Source organism: Nyctereutes procyonoides, unplaced genomic scaffold (assembly GCF_905146905.1).
Source record: "Nyctereutes procyonoides isolate TBG_1078 unplaced genomic scaffold, NYPRO_anot_genome, whole genome shotgun sequence".
NCBI lineage: Eukaryota > Metazoa > Chordata > Mammalia > Carnivora > Canidae > Nyctereutes > Nyctereutes procyonoides.
This window is the reverse complement of record NW_026575128.1, coordinates 2,889,312-2,895,307: the sequence shown is the minus strand read 5'-3', so window position 1 is coordinate 2,895,307 and position 5,996 is coordinate 2,889,312. Positions and strand designations below refer to the sequence as shown.

General features: G+C 41.9%; 1 non-coding gene across 1 annotated transcript; it reads left to right on the top strand.

Moving 5' to 3' along the window:
* The first annotated feature begins 439 nt into the window (after window positions 1-439).
* LOC129520947 (U4 spliceosomal RNA) lies at window positions 440-576 on the top strand. Its single transcript, XR_008666714.1, has one exon. It is a non-coding gene; the product is annotated as a U4 spliceosomal RNA (small nuclear RNA).
* Window positions 577-5,996: the final 5,420 nt, after the last annotated feature.

Here is a 5,996-nt window from a genome sequence, read left to right as displayed (position 1 = left end):
ACAGCATTGATAAAGCAAGTCATCCTACTTTCAAAGACCCTACCTACTGTTATACATCAGTTTTATTTCAATCAGAAAAAAAAAAAAAAACTTGGGGCATCTGGGTGGCTCAGCGTTTGAGCATCTGCCTTTGGCTCAGGTCAGGGTCTCAGGGTCCTGGGATAGAGCCCCATCTTGGGCTTTCTGCTCATCAGGGAGCCTGCTTCTCCCTCTCCCTCAGCCTGCCACTCTGTCTGCTTGTTCTCTCTCTCTCTCTCTCTCTCTCTCTGTCAAATAAATAAATAATAATCTTGAAAAAAGAAAAGAAAAATAATAAGATAAAGCCAATTAATATGAAAATATTACAGAAGAGCAAGGGGATAGAGAAAGCTATTTCAGATAGGGTCATGAGAAAATGTCTCTGAGGTGATACTTGAACTTGAATAAAATGAGAAAAGCAAGCTTTGCGCAGTGGCAGTATCGTAGCCAATGAGATTTATCCGAGGCGCGATTATTGCTAATTGAAAATGAGAAAAGTAAAAGTACATCAGAAAAAGGAAACAGTAGGTATGAAAGTCATGGGCCTTGTTTAAGCATGCTAAGGCCACTGTGTTTAGAGACACAATGGAGCAAATGAGATGAAGTGATAGGGAAGTGAATGTGGAGAGGTAGCAGGGCCCAATAAAGTAGGACTTTGTGGGCTCTGGTAAGGATGATGGGAAGCCCCTGGAATATTTTGAGCACAGGGATGCAATATGAATTATGTCTTACAAGTATTAATGTGGCTATGATATAGAGAATTGACTGTAGAAGGACAAGAATAGAAACAGCTAGCTTACCAGAAGGTTTATTACCTATATTTAGATGGCGCGGGGGGGACACAATATTAGTGAAGCGGCCTAGGGGGTATTGCTGAGGAGGTAAGAATGGATTAGATTTGAGAATATATTTTCAGTTTATTTTTTTTAAAGATTTTATTTATTCATGAGAGAGACACACACACACAGAGGCAGAGACACAGGCAGAGGGAGAAGCAGGCTCCGTGCAGGGAGGGGAGCCCGACGTGGGACTCGATCCCAGGTCTCCAGGATCAGGCCCTAGGCTGAAGGCAGCGTTGAACTGCTGAGCCACCTGGGCTGCCCATATTTTCAGTTTAGAGCTTGGATTAAACATGGAGTGTGAGATAGAGAATGGAGATGAGCATGACTCCAAAGTCTTTGGCTTAAGTACTTTTGGCAAAGTAAGTAGAATGAATACACGGTGGTTTACTGGGAAAGGAAAAGTTTGGGGGGCATATTTTGTGTGACATGCCTGCTAGATATGCAGAGGAGGCAGGAGGCAGAGTCTGGATGTCAGGACAGTGGTGATAGTTAGGTTCATTCTTATTATTTGTAGGGTCAATAGATTTATTGATATCTATTGATGATGTAAAGAATCAATCTCTCAACCCATGTATGAGTAGACAGATATACATATGACCATAAAATTTAGGGGTCAAAAGAATTGTTTAGTATTGCAAGAATTTTCTTCAGTCACTATGGGAAATTGTGCTAATTCATTAATTGTTTCCAAACTATGAATTAGAATGTGAAAGGCAATTTTAAAAAAGGGACATTCACTGCTACTGGGAAATAATACTTGGTTATGCAAGAATATGTTGCATTTGTGCTATCTAAGAGGAAGACTATGACAAATTAATCTGTGTTTTCTTATCTAAGTACTTCTGCTGTTCAAATTCTCTTAGCACTGCAAAGCAGTGCCTGTTTCTCTTAAGTGACTCCACCTAAAACTGTAAAGGCCTTAGGATGCAGTTGCCTTTCAGTTTTGTTTTTTTAAGATTGTATTTATTTGAGAGGGAGAGAGGGAGAGAGCACGAGTGGAGGGAGGAGCAGAGGGAGAGGGAGAAGCCAACTCACTGCTGAGCAAGGAGCCCAACCTTAGGACCCTGGGCTTATGACCTGAGTCGAAGGCAAACGCTTAACCTACTGAGTCACTGAGGAGCTCCTCAGTTTTTTATATCATGAAAAAATACACATAAAATTCACTATTTAACCTTTTTTTTTAAAGATTTTATTTATTCATGAGAGACATACAGAGAGAGAGGCAGACACAGGCAGAGGGAGAAGCAGGCTCCATGCAAGGAGCCCGACATAGGACTTGATCCTGGGTCTCCAGGATCAGGCCCTGGGCCGAAGTCAGCACTAAACCGCTGAGCCTCCGGGCTGCCCTATTTAACCATTTTTTAAAAAGATCTATTTCTTTATTTGATGGGGGGAGGGGCAGAGGGAGAGAGAAACCCAACCCAACTCCACACTGAGCACTGAGCCGGATGCAGGGCTTGATCTCATGACCCTGATCTCAGGACCTGAGAGGAAACCAAGAGTCAGATGCTTAATGGACTATACCACCCAGGCACCCACCATTCAATCATTTTAAATATATGGTTCTGTGGCATTAAGTATACTCACATTGGGGATGCCTCGGTGGCTCAGGGGTTGAGCATCTGTCTTCAGCTCAGGTGTGGTTCTGGGGGCCTGGGATCAAGTTCCACATTGAGCTCCTCGATGGGGAGCCTGCTTCTCCCTCTGCCTATGTCTCTCATGAATAAATAAATACATCTTAAAAAGAAAAGTATACTTACATTGTTGTGCCACCATCACCACCATCCATCTCCAGAACTTTTTTATCTTCCTAAATTGAAACTCAGTACCTATTAAATACCAACTCCCTACTGTTATTTCCCCAGCCCCTTGCAACCACTGTTCTTTTTGTCTCTGATTTTCTTTTTTTTGTGTGTGTGTCTCTGATTTTAAATCCTTTAGGTACCTCACACAGGTAGTAGCACAGTGTAGTTGTCTCTGTGATTTACATATTTCACTTAGTATAATGTATTCGAGATTCATCTATTGTGTAGCATGTGTCCTAATTTTTTTCCTTTTTAAGGCAAAGTAATCTTCCATTATATGTATATGCCACATTTTGCTGATCCATTCATCGCTCAACTAATGCTTGTGTTGCTTCCACCTTTTGGTGATTATAAATAATACTGTTTTTTTTAAGATTTTATTTATTTATTCATGAAAGACACAGAAAGAGAGAGGCAAAGACATAGGCAGAGGGAGAAGCAGGCACCATGCAGGGAGCCCGATGTGGGACTCGATCCCAGGACTCCAGGATCAGGCCCTGAGCCGAAGGCAGACACTCAACTGCTGAGCCACCCAGGCGTCCCTAAATAATACTGTTGTAAACATGGGTATACAAATATCTGCTCAAGTCCTTGCTTTCAATTCTTTTGATGCCTTTTAGTGAAGGAGGACATAGAGCAAAAGATATGGGAAAGAGGTTCCTGAGCTTGAATAGTGGTAGTTACAAAAGCAAATATTTAGGGTTGTTCTTTGTGGTGAGTGCTAGATCTTGAAAGAAACTTGTGTTATTTAATATAGCTATAGTGTGTGTGTGTGTGTGTGTGTGTGTGTGTGTGTGTGTGTGTACAGAGAGAGATTTTTGCCAGGACAGGGTATCTTCGCATTGTATTAATGGGATTAATGGGCTTAAGTACCTAAATGGTATTAGAACTGGGTGAGTATAGCAGTAAGTGTAGATAGAAAAGAGGTTGGGGCATCTGGGGGGCTCAGTCAGTTAGTGTGCGACTCAATTTCAGCTCAGATCATGATCTCAGGGTTGTGGGATCGAGCCCCGAGTTGAGCTCTGTGCTCAGCATGGAGTCTGCTTGTCCCTGTCCCTCTGCTCTTCTCCCTGCTCATGTTCTCTCTCTCTCACAAATAAATAAATAAAATCTTAAAAAAAAGAAAGGTTGAAGGGCTGTGCTTGAGACGTTTAGAAGTCAGAAAAAGAAGGGAGAGCAAGAAAAGAAACCAAGAAGAAACACCAGGAGAGTATGGAGACTTGGAAGCCAAGTGATATCCAATGTTGAGGAATGATCCACAAGCTAGAACACTGTCAAGGGACTAGATAAAGGACTGATAATTTGACATTTGATACAACAAAAGTGGAAATTACTGACAACATTAAAAAAAAAAAGCAGTTTCAGTTAGAAGCGAGGATGAAAGCCTGGCTGAAAAGTGTTCAAGACAGAATGAGAAGAAAGTGCAAACAGAGGGTTTGGCCAGCTCTTATAGGAGTTTTTCTATAAGAAAGAGCAGAGAAACGGGGCGGAAACTAGAGGAGGATGTGGGGAGTCAAAGAAGTGTTGTGGTTTTTCTCCCTTGTTGTTGTCTTACAGCAGGGATATCACAACTGATGGCTCTGCATCTAGAGCCCTGCCCTCCCTGAAGTTCAAAGACATACTTCCAAGTGCATCCATTTGGATGTCTCATAGGAAAATTAAAATTAACCTGTCCCAAGCAGAACTCTTGGTTCTCTCTCCCCTTCTTCCCAATCTGTTCTTTCCTAAGTCTTCATTTTTCTCAGTAAGCATCATTGTCAACCATTCAGCCCAAAAGCCATGCAGTGATTTCAGATTCCTCTCTTTCCCTCACTCCTCATAACCAGTGCACCAGCCTGTTGGTTCTGCCCCCAAAATATATCCTTAATCTATTTACTATTGGGACTGCTACAATAGCTTCATTCTTGCCTCCTACCACCTAATTCTGCGTGTGGTGGCAGCAAGAGTGTAAATCAGATGATATCATACGACCACTTAACACTTTCCAGGGGTTACCTGTCACACTTTAAAAGATTTACTTATTTGAGAGAAAGAGAGCATGCGTTGGGGGTAGGGCAGAGAGAGAGGGAGAGAGAGAACCTCCAGCAGATTTCCTGCTGAGCGTGGGGCCAGAGGTGACGCTAGATCTCACAACCTGAGATCATGACCTGAACCAAAATCTAGAGTCAGATGCTTAACTGACTGAGCCACTGAGGCACCCCTACCTATCCTATCACCCCTAAAATCCCCACTGCCTACCTTGAACTATAAAATCCTATATTATCTTGTCCCTTTCTCCTCCAACCTCATCTCTACCACCTTCCCTGTCTCTTATTACATTACAGATACATTGACCCTCTCCCCAGCCTACTCAATCCTGCCTTTTTTAAAACCTAATTATTTGTATTCTAAAGATACAAAAAAAGATACAGAGAATATTATAGAAAATCATGTGTCCACTACTTAGATCTAACACATTAATATCTAGCCACATTTGTCCATTAAAATACCATTGTTCTCGGGGATCCCTGGGTGGCTCAGCAGTTTGGCGCCTGCCTTTGGCCCAGGGCGCGATCCTGGAGTTCCGGGATCGAGTCCCATGTCAGGCTCCCGGCATGGAGCCTGCTTCTCCCTCCCCCTGTGTCTCTGCCTCTCTCTCTGTCTCTCTATAATAAATAAATAAATAAATAAATAAATAAATAAATAAATAAATAAATCTTAAAAAAAATAAAATACCATTGTTCTCTTAATCTCTATTACCTGGGAAAATGCTCAGCACAAAATAGGTGCTAAGCAATCAATGTCGATGTTCACTATGCTAATCAATGTTCACTATGCTAATATCTGAAATTTTCATTCATTCATTTACTGGCTATATACTTCTGTGTGTGAATATACCATAATTTATTTATCCATCTCTCCACTTTTGAACATTTAGGCTGTTTCTGATATTTTATCCTTATAATAGTATTGCAATGAACATCAGCAACATAGTGGTTAAGAGGTCAGATACTTTTTTTTAAAGATTTTATTTATTTATTTATTTATTCATGGAGACAGAGAGAGGCAGAGACACAAGTAGAGGGAGAAGCAGGCTGCATGTAGGGAGTCCGATGCGGAACTCGATTCCGGGACTCCGGGATCACACCCTGAGCCGAAGTCAGGAGCTAAACTACTGAGCCACCCAGTGATACCCAAGAGGTCGGATTTTGGGGGTGTCTGGGTGACTTAGTCCGTTTAATGTTAGACTCTTGATTTCAGTTCAGATCATGATCTCATGGTTGTGAGATCAATCTAGTCTGGCTTAGCGCCAGAGAGATTCTCTCTCTTCCTCTGACCCTGCCCCAATCTA